The sequence below is a fragment of the Equus caballus genome, chromosome 17 (genome assembly GCF_041296265.1).
Source record: "Equus caballus isolate H_3958 breed thoroughbred chromosome 17, TB-T2T, whole genome shotgun sequence".
Classification (NCBI taxonomy): Eukaryota; Metazoa; Chordata; class Mammalia; order Perissodactyla; family Equidae; genus Equus; species Equus caballus.
In genome coordinates, this window is record NC_091700.1 from 94,308,319 (window position 1) to 94,325,944 (window position 17,626).

Sequence of the window (17,626 nt, forward strand, 5' to 3'; positions counted from 1 at the left end):
TTATTTCCCGACTTTAGTAAACATACTATCATTACAGATGATGTTAACATCAAGTGAAGCTGGGAAAGGGGTATATGGGAAATGTCTACTATTCTTACAACTTTTCCGTAAGTCTAAATTCATTTCTAAATAAAAAGTTAAAGAAAACAAAACCCAAGGCATCTTCAGGACACACATTTGTCCTTTGTCCTTTTTCCATCTGCCTGGAATGTGGGCTCCCTGCTGCAGGTGAATGAGGGATAAGGCAGCAAGGACAAGCCAAGGATGCCTGTGCAGAAACAGTCCCGGGCGGCTTGCAGACCTGCAGCTGCTGCGTCTGCCTCGCACTGCCGGCCTGTCTCCAACTTCTTGTCATGTGGGGAAAACAACTCCCATTTGATCAAGCCACTGAAAAAATAAGATGAATAATTCCTAGTTTTTAACTGTCCTTCATTCTTTGGAAATTAACATTTCTTATTATAAAATGATTGTTCTCTATGGTTACAGCAATCTATGTGTGTTGTGTACTTTGACCGTCAGGATTTGCCTATTTCTCTAGAAGAGTTTGCATGGCACCGCCATCTGCCCAACTTGGAGGTCACTGACCCAGTTGTCCTTAACATATATCAAGTCCACGATAACACAGCAGTGACAGTGCAATGATACTGTTATCTTATGCTGACATTGGTGCTGCAGTTGACATTTTACAAAATATGCCATGTGCGTCATCTTATTTAACAGCCTCAATCATTCTCTGAGGCAGATATTGTTATTTTCATTTGTGAAAGAAACATATTCGAAGAGGTTAAATTATTGGAGATCATGCAGCTCCTGTGCTGGTGTTAAAGTATGCGCATACGTTCTTGGTTGCTCCTCACTTCAAATGACGGAGCCTAATCCTCCTGCCCTGGCGTGTGAGCTCAACTTAGTGCTGTGCTTCTAGCGGATGGAACATGCAGAAATAATGATGTTTGACTTGTAAGACTAGGTCATAAAGGTACCATGATGTCTTTCCTGCTCTCTCTTTCTTGGATCGCTCATTCTGGAAGCCAGCTTCCAGGTGTGAGGATAATCAAGCTGCCAGTGAGGAAAGGATTCCTCCTACCAACAACCTTGTGAATGAGATCTTTGGGAAAATGCTCTCACCCAGTCACACCTTCAGATGACCGCAGCTCTGGCGGACAGCTCCGCCGGAACCTCATGAAAGATTCCAAACCAGAATCACTCGACTGAGCCATTCCCAACTTCCCGATCCATGGGACCAAGGAGATGACAAATATTTGATGTTGTTATAAGGCACTAAGTTTTGGGATAATTTGTTATGCAGGAATAGATAATACAGCTACTAACAAATAACAAAGGCTGGATTTAAACCCAGATTCTCTTAGCCCAGACGCAGAGTTCTTGTTACTATAACACAGTTGACTTCTCCTTGACAAACTATAAGCCAGTCCATTATTTTGCTGTGATCATGAATAATCCAGATATAAAAGTCACTTTGTCATCATCGCTCTCAGTAATAGGAGGCATTTGCTATTGTGCAGATGTTCTCCATCACTGCTTCAGAGCACAGGCTCCAGCATGACAAAACATTTCACGGTTAATAGGGAGAAGAGGAAGAGAAATTCTCTTACACAAGGGAATCCATGAAATATTCATGGAATAAATCATGGCAATGTCTTAAGATATGCTTTATTTATATACCATATAAAGAAGAAAAACTTTGTCCCTCATAGGATTTATAACTGTAATAGTCTGATCACATTAGAAGAAGTAACTAAATTAGAGTGGCTCTATTTAGCTACTCTATTGCTACAGAATTATTAGATTTTATATTTTATGTTTTTGACCATATGATTTCTTTGTAGGTATAAAAATAAAATGAATAGGATTGAATAAAGTAGCCATGAATACAACAGGGTGTATCATGCACACATGAAAATTATAAAGGGTATATAGCAAATTTTGTTACAGTTCTTAAATCACTAAGTTATATTGCTTTATTTCAACACAGCCCTCCAGACACACACACTCATTCTGCCCCCACATGCACATGTTTCACTGCTCTTTCTCTCCTAAGTGCTAAAATGGACGCAAAGGCAGCAAAATGTCCAGAACAGTCTTAATGCAACTCTAGGGGGAGAATGGTGCACGGCTTGAAGGTTTTAAGGATCTCTCTTGAAGTCAGTCATTCTTACTGTGCCATAGAATGTGTCACTTAGAACAGATTTTATGTGGAAATATATGTTTTAGTAATGCTTCTTGCAGGGAAATGGACTATTCTTTTCAACAGAACTTGACATTTCAGGGCAAATGGAAGAGAAATACCAATGGCAGGATAAGTAGCAGCCTGCCACTGTCCCACTCTCCCAGTGCTGGTCTTTGTCCTCTTTATGCAAGCTCAGCTAAGGTACTAATCACTTTATCTTTATTTATTTTTCAATAGAGTATTTTTGAGAGAAGTTTTACATTCACAGCAGAACTATGTGGAAAATACAGAGTTCCCATTACTTCCTCCCGACACACACACAGCCTTTGCACCATCAACATACTGATCCAGAGTGGAGCATTGGTTACAATCAGTGAACCAACACTGACACAGCATTATTATCCAAAGTCCATAGTTTATGTTAAGGCTCATTCTTTGTGTTGTGCATTCTATGGTTTTTGACAAATGTATAATGACAGGTATCTACTATGATAGTATCAAACAGAATAGTTCACTGCCCTAAATATCCCCTAAGCTCCACCTATTCATCCCTCCCTCCCTCCAAACTCTTGGCAACCACTGATCTTTTTACTGTCTCCATAGTTTTGCCTTTTCCAGAATGTCATATAGTTGGATTCATACAGTATGTAGCCTTTTCAGATTGTTTTCTTTTACTCAGTGATGTGCATTTAAGGTTTCTCTGTCTTTCTTATAGCTTGATGGCTTATTTCTTTTTAGCACTGAATAATATTTCATTGTGTGGATGTAACACAGGTTATTTATCATACATATATGTGCATGCCTGCATGTCCTCAGTCAAATGTGGCCAAACAACCAAATGTGGCCAAACAACTGACTCCTTTTTTTCTCAAATATATCTTCCATTGGTCCCCAGCCGTGTTTCCACTCTAAAAGCAAGAATAGCTCAGAGGTTGACAAGAAGTGTTTACCTGGTGTTCAAAGGACTTCATACTGGGCTTCATTAAAAAAAGTAAAAGGGGAATGTCGATAATTTTTTAAATGAAAAACAGCCTGCAAATTATTGACATCCATTTTTTCATTAGGCACATTCACAATTGTCTTTAGAACTGTAATAATTATTATTTGTATTTGGTAATTATCTTCCTTTGTGGATTTTACATTAAATAGAGGTGAACAATTCTAACTTCAAGGATAAACATTAATAAAACATATATGAGTATGAAAACAAGAGAATAGAAAATTTTAAAAATCAGGATGTGAGAACTTCTCGTTTATGATCTGACATGTGGAAAGCTTGGGCTTCCTCATTCCTGTTCTTATAACAAGAAAAATCTAGAAAAACTGAAAAATCAATGAATTTTCTTAGACACTTCAGAGAACTGAGTTTCAAGGGTAAAACACCACCTTATTTAGACCGACAGAGCTGAGATCTCTTTACCTGGAGTAATGAGTGGGTATAGCAAGATTTCATGACATAAGATCAATATTAAGAATTCCATTGATTTTCTATTTATGAGAGATGAATATTTGAAACTTGAAATTAAATAAACCTCACCATTTTCTACAGCACACAATTAATGAAATAATTCGATATAAATCTAACAAAATATCTACACAATTTGAATGTGGAAAACTATAAAACATTGATGAAAGAGAAAGAAATCAAAGATCTAAGTAAGTGGAGAGATATCCCATGTTCATGGATAGAAGACTCAATATTTTTAAGATGTCAATCCTTTCCAACTTGATCTATAGATTCAATGTGATCCCAATAAAAAATCCTGGCAATCTATTTTGTAGATATCAACAAAGTGATTCTAAAGTTTATATGAATAGGAAAAGACCTAAAATAAGCAATACAATACTGAAGAAGAAGAGAAAGAAGAACAGGAGAAGGAAGAAGAATGTCAAAGGGCTCACAATATCGGATTTCAAGATTTACTATAAAACTACTATAATCAAGACAGCATGGTATTGGTCAACTTACAAATGCTTAGATCAATGGAACAAAATAGAGAATCTCTATCAATCCAGACAAATATAGTCACCTGATCTTTGGCAAAGGGGTAAGAATTATTCAGAGAAGAAAGAATAGTTTTTTCAACAAATGATACTGGATTAATTAGACATCCATATGCAAAAAGAAAAACACTTAGACTTTATACCTTACACAAAAATTAATTCTAAATGGCTCCCAAAGGGCCGGCCTGGTGGCACAGCAGTTAAGTTTGCACTTTCCACTTCAGTGGCCCAGGGTTCACTGGTTCGGATCCCTGGTGCACACCTGTGCACCACTTGTCAAGCCATGCTGTGGTGGGTGTCCCACATATAAAGCAGAGGAGGATAGGCACGGATGTTAGCTCAAGGCCAGTCTTCCTCAGCAAAGAGAGGAGGACTGGCAGTAGATGTTAGCTCAGGGCTAATCTTCCTCAAAAAAAAAAAAAAAAAAAGGCTCAGAAATATATGTAAAATGCAAACTATAAAATATATAGACAATGAGGCTGGCCCAGTGGCATAGTTGTTAAGTTCACACACTCAGCTTCAGCAGCCCAGGTTTGTGGGTTTGGATCCTGGGCACTGACCTACACACCGCTTGTCAAGCCATGCTGTAGTGGCATCCCACATACAAAGTAGAGGAAGATTGGCAACAGATATTAGCTCAGGGACAATCTTCCTCATACACACACGAAAAAACAAATTGGAAGAAAAAAAGTTAAAAAAATTATAGACAGAAAAATAGATGTGTTGGACTTTATTAAAATGAAAAACATCCACTCTGCAAAAGACATTTTTAGAAGAATAAAAAGACAAGACACAGACTGGGAGAAAATATTTGCAAAGCACATATCTAATAAAAGAGTTATATATAAAATATACACAGAACTTTTATAATTCACCAAAGGAAAAAAAAAGAAACAACACACTTAAAACATGGGCATAAGATCTGAACAGACATCTCACCAAAGAAGATATACAGGTTGCAAATAGGCATGTAAAAAATATCCATGGGGTTGGCCTGGTGACCCAGCAGTTTAGCTTGCACTTTCTGCTTCAGGGGCCCAGTGTTCACCAGTTCAGATCCCAGGTGCGGACATGGCACCTCTTGGCAAGCCATGCTGTGGCAGGCATCCCACAAATAAAGTAGAGGAAGATAGGAATGGATGTTAGCTCAGGGCCAGTCTTCCTCAAAACAAAAAAAAATATCCAACATCATTTGTCATGGAGAAATGCAATGTAAAATGAGATATCATTACATATCTATTAAATGTCTAAAAAAAGAAAGAAACCTGACAATAGTAATTGCTGGCAATGATCTGGTGTAACAGAAACACTCATTCATTGCTGATGAGAATTCAAAATGGTACACCTGCTTTGGAAAACAGTTTGGCTATTTCTTATAAAGCAAAAGATAGTCTTACCATACAATCCAGTAATCATACTACTAGGTATTTAACCAACTTCTTTGAAAACTTATGTCCACGCAAAAACCAGCAAACAAACACTTATAACAGCTTTATTCATATTCACTCAAAACTGCAAATAATTGAGATGTCCTTTAACAGGTAAATGGATAAATAAACAGTGGCACATTCATGCAACAGAATATTATTCAATATTATAAAAAAGGAATGAAGTGTCAACACATACAAAGATATGCATGAATCCAATATTATTAAGTGAAAGGAGTCTGTCTGAAAAGGCTATCTATTATTATTTCATTTTTATGAAACTATGGAAAGAACAAAAGTATAGAGTCAATAACAGATCAATGGTTTCCAGGGATTTCCGGGAGAGGGGAGAGTTGAATAGGTGAAGCACAGAGAATTCGGGGGAGTGCTGTGGAACTATTTTGTATGATACTGTCATTGTGGATTTATGATACTATGCATTTGTCACAACCCTAGAGAAAAGGCTAGCTCTAGAGTTGAGTTTGATAATATACAAGATGAGCCTGGAGTATCTTGCAGAGTCATGAAGTAAAGAAGTGCACCCCAAACTCCACAATAATGTCAAAAAGACACAGCAGCCATATGAAAGTGCCAAATGACCAAAGCTGGAACAATTTGAGCAAAAATAAAGTAGGATTGGATTATAGCCCAAAGTTTGAAATAAATATCCATGAATCCATATTCATATAAGTAAATGATTGAATAAGTAAATAAATTGGGGCGAATAGCTAAACCCCTCATTCAGATGAATTCCAAATAGTTTTTATTGATACTTTGTTCTCAAGGTTACAGAACATAACTCCATTCCTTAAGCATGGGGGCTCATAGTGACTTCCTTCCAAAAAGTACAGAGTGTAAAAGGAAAACAGTAATGATGGAAACACATGATAAACAGTACCTCAATCAGGAGATCAACTAACAGTAGTCGTAAGCCATGTTGATAGTATGCACCTGTGATATGATGCAATGCAAATGGTACTTTACCTCTAAGATTGTCCTCCCAAAACTCCTAAGATCAGTCTAATAAAGAAAAAGAAAAAGAGAGAAAAATTTCCATAAAGAAACTTTCTACAAAATACCTGATCAACACTTCTCAAAACTGTCAAGGTTGTCAAAAACAAGAGAAGTCTCAGAAACTGTCATGGCCAAGAGGAGCCTAAAGACACAAGACAATTGAAAGCTCTGTAGCATCCTGGGTGGAATGCTGGAACAGAAAACAAAGATATTAAGTGAAAATTTAAGGAAATCTGAATAGATTTTGGACTTTAGTTAAAAATAATGTGTAATTATAATAAATGTTCCATACGAATGTAAGATATTAATAATAGGGGAAGTTGGGTTGCAGTGTGAGAGCTCTCTGTACTCTTTTTGTGATTTTTCTATAAGTATGAAACTACTCTAAACTTAAATATTTATTTGTATAAAGTCAAAATAAAAATACAAAGTCAGAAAGTGTTATAATTGTGAAAAGGGAAATCATTAAGAAAAAGGAGCAAAAGAATGGGATTATTTTTAGTACTATTTCCTCAGTATTCTACTCTTACAGAGACAGAGATATTCAGTTAGAGTTTATAAGAAATATTGAGGCATAAAGGAGCCACTACATTGACCAAATTATTCTGGTTTATTTGTACCAACATATTGAGTCAAATGTGACAATTCAGCTTCCTAATAAATATTTTGGACTTTGTTATCCCAATTATTCGGAAGTTTATCGAGTCTGTTCTTCACATTATATCATTACAAGAAAGAAAACAATGTAGTAATTTTTGGATGGAGCATCGTGGCTTCAGATGATAGAGCAGTGGGGCAGGGAAAGAGAGGAAAGTGGGAGCTCTCGGTCCACGTAACACTGTAGGTACTAAATGACATTGGTCTACATTTCTCTATGAAAAGAGTATGTGGCGATCTTCATATAGCCACACGTCTGATGGCATGAAAAGGATCTGCAACCCCAGAATGCTTTAAATCCATAAAACCATTCCAATGCAAGAATGCTGTAAGACAGAAGAGACCGCTAAGCATTCAGCATTAGATTTCAAAAGTTGTCCTTGGAACTAATAAGTTCTATCATCAACACAACTTAAAAGGTAACTAGGGCCTACAAAAAGGCAATGACTGCAAAAATAACTCAACTTCCCTTCACTTTAAAAGTGCTTTTCTAGAGGCATTTGTGCTGGAGAATAAGGTCAGAGTATACTTATTTCAACTTATTACCTCTTCTTAGTTTAACAAATGAGAATAGCCTTTATTCTTGGCAGTCTTCAGAAAAGAAAATATTTTTCTCTCTCTTTTCAAATTGCTGTTTCAGAATTCAGAAAAATAAATGAAGGGTTGCCTATGCAGCTCATAAATGAGAAGTATTTCTTTTCCTTGACAATGCTAGCTTCACATCAGGTCTTAATGGGTATTTGTCCTCAAGTATGTGTCTCAATCATTCTGAAGGTCTGACCCTGAACCAAAAGGAAATAATGCTCATTTCACAAAACTTTTCAAGGTGGTGATTTGCAATGGGATGTTAGCAACAATTAAGGCAAAGTGAGCTTCCCACTTGTCACAGAGATGAGGAGCTAGTGACAGACCTGACCGAATGGCTGGCACGACAGCACCTCTTGGATAGAACAAACCGCTGTGCCCAGGATGTGTGTGGTAGACACTCTGAGCTGATGGACCCAACTTCCCTTCCTTCCGGACCACCTTGCCTGTCTCTGTCACAGGGACCGTGAAGGCTAAAGACTTGACTCTCCCTCCTCCTCACAAAAGCCAAGGTCTACGGAGGCCACTTCCTCTGTCTTAGTTTCCCTGCCCAGAGGTGCTATAGCCATTGCAGGAAGCTACAAGGGGTCTGGTTTCCGGCTGTCATTGACCTCTGCTGTCTATCTCTGAACGTGTTGTTGCACAAGGTAAATAAACACTCTGTGTCTAAGTGACCACAGTAACATTTTCTGTTACCAGCAGGTGAACCTAGTCCTAACTGATACAGGTAAGGTGATAGTAAAAGTCAATGATGTCCTTTAAATGGTTAACCTTATATAGGCCCAAATGAGTAACATCCAAGACAGTGAAGGAAACTGGAATACTAGGTAGTATCGAAGTGCCTGAACAGTACTCAAAGAATTATTCGAGTGCATTCATTCAGTACTTCTCAAAGAACCTCTGTATGCAAGGTGATATTACCACCCTCACATTCTTAGTTAGAAGACGGAGTTTAAAAGATATTTTACTAATCTGTAAATAGAGAACTGCGCTCACACAGCTGGCCAATGATGAACTTTCATTTGTGACTCCATCTCCTCTGATTCAGAGGCTAAATGGCTGCAACTTCTCTACCTCTGGTCTTTTTGTGATGTCACACATTAAGCCTCATATTGCTTAGTGAATTTTTATTGGAGTCAGATTACATCATAACAGATATACATCAAATTTGGAAGTAATAACTTTTCTGGTTTAGTAGAAGATAAAATCTGGCTTGGAAATATATTACATAATAGCAATTTATTCTTCCATTCACTCATTAAATATATATTCACTGCCCAAAGTGTGCCAACTACACACCATGCTCTAGAAATATAATGATAAATAGAAATAGACATGGCTCTGTCCTCCTGAAACACAGTGAAATGCTGGAGAAAAAAATTCAAATAATCACAAAAGTCAAGATAAGATTACAATGGCTTCTAAGTGTTATGGGAGGAGGGTAGTCTCTTGCATTACCTTGTAGTCAAGGAAAAGAGCACTGACAAAGTAAGAAATGAGATAAACTTAGATGATTATAGATAGAAACCAAGAAAAGTGGGAGAGTTAGAAAAAAAAAAATTGAAGGAAAGAAAATTGCACCTCCAAGATTCCATGGTGGGAAGACACTGAGAGACATGTACAGAAATTAGCGTAGTTTGAACCACAGCATGAGGGTTCACGATGATAGTGAAGAGAAGGAGAGTAGGGTAAGCAGCGGCAGAACAAGAGAGCCTTGTAGGCCTAGTGTAGGATTTGGCTCTTTATCCTAAGAACAATGGGAAATCATTAAAAGCTTCTGGTAGTGGGATAAATGATCAGATTTGCATTTGGCAAATAACACTCTGGCTGATATATGGAAAATAATTTGGACAGATAAGAGGATGCTTACAGTAGTGGAAGCATTGGGCAGAATGAGGCTAATGCTGCAGTCTATGCAATGTGGTCTGGGTGAAATGGTGACAGTGGTGTGATAGTATTGGCGAAGGTGGTTAACAGAGAAGACAGAAGTGAGAAATATTTAGAAAGTAAAATAAACAGAGCTTGGTGATACAATGGTGACAGGTGAAAGTATAAGGAGAGAAAATATTCAGTATTAGTATTAGATTTCTGAGATAAATAAGTCTGCAGAAGGTGGAACCATTGCCAGAAGCAGGGAATAGTGGAAGAAGAATGGAGGAGGTTTGAAAGGAAAATCATGAATTCCCTTTTGGATACAGTAGAATTTGAGAGGTATTTAAGATGGAATGTCAAATAAGCAATTGTTGATAGAGTTTGGGTCAGTGGAGAGTTGTGAGTTGAAAATATAAATCTTTGAGAACTGATTTTAACATTTTACTGGTTCCCTCATTAATTGATGAGTTAAGTAAAAATTTTTGACATGTTTATTTTATATTTTTCTGAAAAATTGTGATTTTATCTTTATGAAAATTACGTATTAACAGGTTTAGAGTTAAGTCATATATCAAAATGCTCAGCTGAGCAGCTCACCAAAGCCTGTTGGACGGTGCTGCTGGCGAAGGACACCTCATGTGCCACTTAAACCACGCAGACTTCTCCCTGTCTCCCAGAGTGAATCACAAAGGGCAACAGCAATTTAACTCTGTTGACTCTATTGCTCTCATTTTTCCTGTTGACTTTGTATTTTGTTCTGTGTCTGGCTAACAATGGCTGATAACGTATTCTTCGTTGGAGGAAACAAGTAGGTATTTGGTTTTATGATCTGACAATATCTCTGTAGATCTATTCTTTATCTAGTGAAAAATGACAGATAACTTGCTGTATTAGTCCTATTATTTATTTTTCTGTTTGTGAGCTCAAATCTACTAAGGATTTCATACACATTGGGAAATAGAAGAGCTTTCTGAGATCTGAACCAATTAACTTTTGTATCTTTGTGTATATTTTTGACCTGTGGCTGAAATGTTTGAACTGAAACTATGAGCTCTCTAATGTCTGTGATTAAGAAAGGACTTGTGGGGCTGGCCCAGTCCCATAGTGTTTAAGTTTTGCATGCTCTGCTTCAGCAGCCCAGGGTCCACAGGTTCAGATCCCAGGTGCAGACGGACACACCACTCATCAAGCCATGCTGAGGCAGAATCCCATATGCAAAATAGAGGAAGATTAGCAACAGATGTTAGCTCAGGGCCAATTTTCCTCACACACACAAAAGAAAAGACTTGTCCTCTTTTCGTGAGTATGAAATACATTCCTTTCTCCTTAAGTTAAAAAAGTTCTGTTCCAATTAGTTTATAGTACTCAATACATCCACTATTCCCAAAATTCAAAGAAAATTAGGGAAATGAACTCCTTCTACTTTAGATTTTTTAAAATGTTCTAATTAAGAAACATTTTAAGATTCTACGTTCATGTAATTGAATAAATCTTTGGCAAATTAGACTAATTTAATAAATTTTGTTTTTTTAAAAAAACAATCTAGATCTTTTCTCTGATCTATCAATGTTGAGTATAATTCAAACCTACAATTTATTCCATTTTGGTTTTTTTCTCATGATAATAATAGTTCAACTGGAATTTCTAAATTTATATTGGTCTATTGATAATAAAAACTAACATTAACTTTTCCATGCTTAATAGATGAAAAATTTTCATTTAATTAAATGGAATCATTACTGTGATACACTATTTATATACACAGTAATCATGTGTTGTAGAGTGTCAGCTTGAACTTAATTTACAACTTCTTTAGGTTAACTTAAGATCTTGGCTAATATTAAATTGACTTAAATACTCAAAATCCACAGAAATCAAAATAATTTCTAATTAAGATAGAACAGGGAAGCCTTAACTACTAAACATAAATTTAAGTTTACATACTTTTGCTTATTATTTTTATATGCTACACAGAAGGCTCTATCTTTGGGTCATGTTAATGAGTATATTCACTTTTGCCATTTTAAGTAGGTGTGCAAGGATATATGGGGTTGTAGAAAGGTATACTATATGTCAATGACCTTTGCTAATATGCTAAATAATAGTGTATGATGTCGGTTCTCAAATATCCACACCAAAACCCAGTTTTCTGTGTGAAATGGTTATAATCATATGGGTGATTGAGACTATACTAGGAATAATACAGTGAGAGATACAAGTGCGTATGTTTTTGTCTTCCAAGGAAAACAAGTAGTTTTGCTTTCAAGTAAAGCTAGAGATTTTTCCAGAATATGAAAGAGTATAGTGAAGGAGAAAACTTAGAAAATGAATTTTGTATGTCTTTGTTTATAATACCTGAGTCTGAAATGAAACTAAAATGTTTTAAATTTTAGCAAATTTCACATAGTTTTGATGTGCTTATTCCCTTGGTTTACTGATTCATGACTTGCCTACAATGTGAAAAGTCACTTTTTATCTTTTGTGTAATTTACGAAGACAATAGAGAGTCTGTGTCATACTTGAATAACTTTCTGTGTTGACTTTTATATATCTTTGATCATTAAAAAATAAGAATGCTTTTTAACTGATGAAAGAGCTAAGATTCTTTATAATTGTATTACCTTCTATGTTTACATTAAAATGTTTTATTGTCATTTTGATTAATTACTTAACCAAGTGCTATTTCTCAGGTACCCACAATCTTATCTTAAACAAATACTCTAATCTCCTCTAACAATTCTTTAGATTTTGCCTTTCTAAGATTGTATGCTAAATTAAGAGAAAATACAATAAGATGTTGTGTATCTTCTACACCTAAAACCATTTTTGATATTTCCGAAAGTATCCCTGAGATATCACAAAGATTTGTTCTTTCACCTTATAAAAGGAAAGATATTAGAAATAATTAGGTTTGTTTGCCATGCTCCATATTTCTTAACTCACCTCAGCACCGTAGTAAGAGCTGCATGGGAAGAGTTGTTAAATCAGAAGAGATGCTCAGTCATTTCTAGATAGTTTGAACAGGAAACTATTATTGCGTTACTCTGCTTGGGCAGCCACAACAAAATACTACAGACTGGGTGGCTTAAACAGCACACATGTATTTTCTCGTAGTTCTGGAGGCTGGAAGTTCTAGATCAAGGCGCTGACGGGTTTGGTTTCTGGTGAGACCTTTCTCCTTGGCTTATAAATGGCTGCCTTCTCACTGTGTCCTCACAAGGCCTTTTTGCATATGCACGCGCATCCCTGGTGTGTATCCCTCTTCTTATAGGGACACCAGTCATAGTACATTAAGCCCCCAGCCTTATTATCTCATTTAACCTTAATAACCTCCTTATAGGCCCTATCTCCAAAAACAGTCACAGTGGAGGTTAGGCCTTCAACATATGAATTTTAGGGGAACACAATTCAGTCTATAAGAATTAACATAAATATTTCAGAAATTACACTATTTATGGGAAGGCCCTGGAGATTTGCCAATACTCTGGCTATCCATGATATTTTCCTAGCTCGGTGGAAATATTACCAAACCCTTATGAAATAGTTATGCAGTGCACCCCAATGGAGAATTCTCCTCTCTTCCATTATGATATTATTGGTTATTATAATAAATCACCCACACCATTCACTTTTTGCCATCCATATCTACTTTCTTTTTATACTGATGCTTATCAGAAGACTTTGATATAAGACTCACACCAGAGTTTATGTCTTCAGTAAAGAAAGACAGTCTTCGAGCCTTATGGAAAGATCTGTACCAGAGTCTTTTAAGTATTGATACTTCTAGAATGGCCTCTTGTGTACAGGCTTCTGAGATAACATTGCTTAACAGTTTTCAGAGAGTAGCAGTAAACAGAGTCAGGCGTTCCAGGACACTTGACGATCCGGATGTAGACTCCTTCACGGAAGGAGGACCCCACAGAACAAGAATTAATTGCACAGGTATGAATTGATAAGAGAAATGCAAGTCTTTTTGAATATTAATGTTTTTTAATGTTCTAAAAGATATATAACAAAGACCTTCTCTTTCTTTTAAAGCAAATTTAATCCTCAATTTGGTAAACTCTGCTTTTGAAGACGAAATGAAACATTTTAAAAAGGTGTCTGATTCTCACTGCCTCCCCAAAAGACAGAAACTTTACTAAGTCTCCTAATATGTTATGGAAATACTGTGTAGATATTTGCATAGGTTCTCTAAGAATCTGTCTTCCTTTTTACGAGGATATAATTGGACAAATTGATTGTGCAGCCAAGACATTACTTAGAGTGCCATATTTGAAAATGATGCTCATTTAATCAGGCCTGATAAGCCCACTAGTACGAACTAAGGTTGACTTTATGTATGGAGCCAAAGCCTCAGAGGTTTCCAGGAAAAGCATCCAGATAACCTGGTTTACAGGGTTTCAACCTCAGGTGGTAACAAGGGTCACTTCTTGGCATATCACATACCTTAGCCAATTTGAGGAATTCATCCAAGTGTGTAGGACATGTGGGTTAAGTCTGGTGGAGAGTTTCTTAGGCTTGGCTTCCTGGCCTTCGAATAGCACATAATAGAGGCTTCTAAAAGCCCAATCCAAGATTCCTTATGGAAATTCCCAGACATAACTTTATTTTCTGGTCTTAGTAGTAGCTTAATAACTCATTGCTACAAAGCAAACTTGAGGATGCCCATATGGCGAATTTAAATTCTGCTGCTCCTATGTAAATTAATCAGGTCAAATTTAACGAAAATTACCTTTTTTGTGATCAAGAATTATCTTTAGAGATTGACTTTCTTATGGGTGTGGAAATTGTCAGGAAATGGGCAGCAGAAATTACCGGGTGTCTTTTCAGTGAAATGCTGGGAGTTAGTCCAGCAGAACCTCCCAGTGATTGTCCAATTCTACAGGAGGGTAATTCTTTGGTTGTTTTACAATTCTGTAGAGATTCAACTCAAGTTGTAAGAAATTAATAGTAATACAAATGTTTCCTTCCAGAGGCGTGCAAGTAATTACTGTTCATAGTGATCCAAATGCATCATGTCCCCTGGAGAATATATATCTCTGTGTGTCAAATTCTCATTGGAACCAGTTGTAACATCTTACTTCTTCCTTCATTAACATGTCTCCAAGGAGACAAAGCAGGGCTAACCAGAACTATAGAAGAAAAACAAGGAAATTGTGGTATTAATGTCTCCCAAGAGAGGGAGTGCTTTCAAAAATGATCAAGGGTTAACCACTCCAAATGCTCCTGAGCAGCAAAGTAGGATAAGGACAGAAACATACAGAAGTGTTCTAGTGGAGTGAAGGGGCAAAAGCAGACTGCCGCTGAGGAGTGCGTAAAAGAAAATGTTCGAAAAAAGTATTGACAGCTGTAGTATAATAAAAATGCATTTGGTCTGTGTCCCCACTTCCTAGCACAGAGCTCCTAAAACCCCTGGAATTTCCTGAGAGACAGAAGTATCTTCTGTTATTCATAACAAGCCCCTTTCTACCACACCTGAGTTTACGGCAATGAGGTACTTAGTGGGGGCTAGGTAGCTTCAGGATGGGGGCTGGTCGCCAGAAAGACAAAACAAGTGATTCAAGGGTAGGAACTTTTAGCCCTACCCTCTGGAGAGGGGAGTGGGCCTTGAAATTGGGTTATAAAACCTCTTGAACAAAAAGATTCAGAAAGCTTCTGGCTTGGTGAACACATTGATGTGTCAGGAAGGCGGCCCACCCAGAGAGGGCATGGAAGCTCGTAGTCCCTCCCTCCTCCCAATGCCTGTCCTATGCATCTCTTCCATTTGGCTGTTTCTGACTTGTATTCTTTCTAATAAACTGACGATGTTTAAGTAGAGTGTTTTCCTGAGTTCTATGAGTCCTTCTAGCAAACTGTCAAACTTGAAGGGGCAGCATGGGAACCTTAAATCTGTAGTTGGCCAGGCAGAAGCGTGGGTAGCCCGGGCACTCCTTTCACATCTGGCATCTAAAGATGTACCTGGCAGTCTTGTGGGACTGAGCCTTTGTTCTGTGGGATCTTCTCTGACTCTGGGTTGTCAGTCTCAGAGCTGAATTAAATTGTTGGACACTCAGGTGGTATGAGAGAATTGATTGGTATTGGAAGAAACCACACAAGAGCTTTTTGAAGAAGTTTTGTCTTAATGAAGAGACAATGATACTGCAGTAGTGAAATGGAAATAAAAGATCAGAGAATACATGTATAAACCAATGACATTTTGTGTTTTGTATCCTTTTCAAGGGACTTCTACAGGTATCCTTGACTCCCAAAGGAATCCTAAAAGGTAAGGGGAGATGACATGACTATTCTCAGACTACAGAAGAAAAAAGAGAGGTCCCAGGAAGTTGAGTAACTTATTCAAAGCCAAATAAACTATTAGGTCCTAAAGCTGGAACATTAATCCTAATCTCCAGGTGATTTCAAGGTTATTTTCAGTCAAACTTTAACCTGTTGAAGGTAAAGTAATGATCGGTTAAAACTGCAAATGAAATTAAACTAATAGAAGAAGTCTTAAGCACAGAGAACCAGGAGCGTTGTCCTCCACCGGGAATTGCAAACTTGACGGCCCTAGGATCCAGGAAGGGTCCATATCAAGAGAACAGCAGAGCTATAGACTTCATTGCCAACATGTTTTGAAGCATTTCACTGTAGCATCATTCATTTTATTAGATTCAAAATCAATTCTATTGGAACTTCTTTTTTAGTTCACAAAATTTTGCATCATGCATCTTTTCCATATATTCTCACCAATGGTCTTGGTCTAGTTTTCATTTTTTCACTTTTGACGAAGACGTGCATACAAGAAATCTTTCACTATTCTCTCAACTATAAGAAAAACAACAGCACAAGTCAACAATAATTGGAAATCCATATGGTCAATCTGAGAGTCCAGGAGGCCACAGGGAGCAGGGAAGTGGGGAGAACATGCCTCACCTTAGAAAGAAAGACTGCATATGGTGTTACCATGGGAGGACATGGACCAGTGTTGGGAAATTTTACAATTTTGAAAGAAAGGCTGGAAATCCAGGTTTTTATGTAAAATCACTTGCCTTTTTTAAGCTAAAAGCAACTAATTCAGTTAAAATAGCAATAACCATATTATGGGAAGCCCGCAGTGCTGTCAAAATTTCCAAGCCTTGTCATTTAGACCTTGAATCTGATTGGATCAACATTATAGAAATTATCTGTTAATATTATAAGAACAAACAAAAACCAGAGAGACCAACAATAAGATTGGTGCTAAACCCTTGTCTGACTTGTTGATGAGTCTGTGGGATACCTTAATCAGGCACTCAAACAACAGAATAAATAATGCAGGTTTCTGCATCCTTTTTAGTTTGGTTGAATATGGATGCTGGGAATGACATTACATGAATTCTTATACCATTATGTTCCTATAATCTCAGGCATAAACAGAAATATATTTCAGTTTAAAATGTACTGTATATCATTTGATTAAAATAAGACGGCCATTCCTCAAGGAAATCTCCAACAATTACCCAAGGAAGCCTAGTCTTTGCATGATGACACTTGTAAAGTAAAAATTAATTATTTCATTGAAGCTCTGCTTTCATCTAGCCACACTCTCCTGCCCAGGTTTTCTCTCCCTTAAGAATGCTCTCCTTTGCATTATGAGCCACTAGTCAGCTTGTCTTCAGTTTTTAAAGTTTCCTTAATGTCACAGTTTATAAAATACAAATGATGGAAAGACCATATATTGAGTCGTGGAATGCTATATTTTTGAGGCATCATTTTATTGTATATATATATGTGTGTGTGTGTGTGTATATATATATATACATGTAATTGAGTCCATTTATTCTTCACGATAAGTTGCTCTTAATTAAAGAACATTTATATGCATAAATTATTAAAATAAATCTCAGTTGTAATGCCA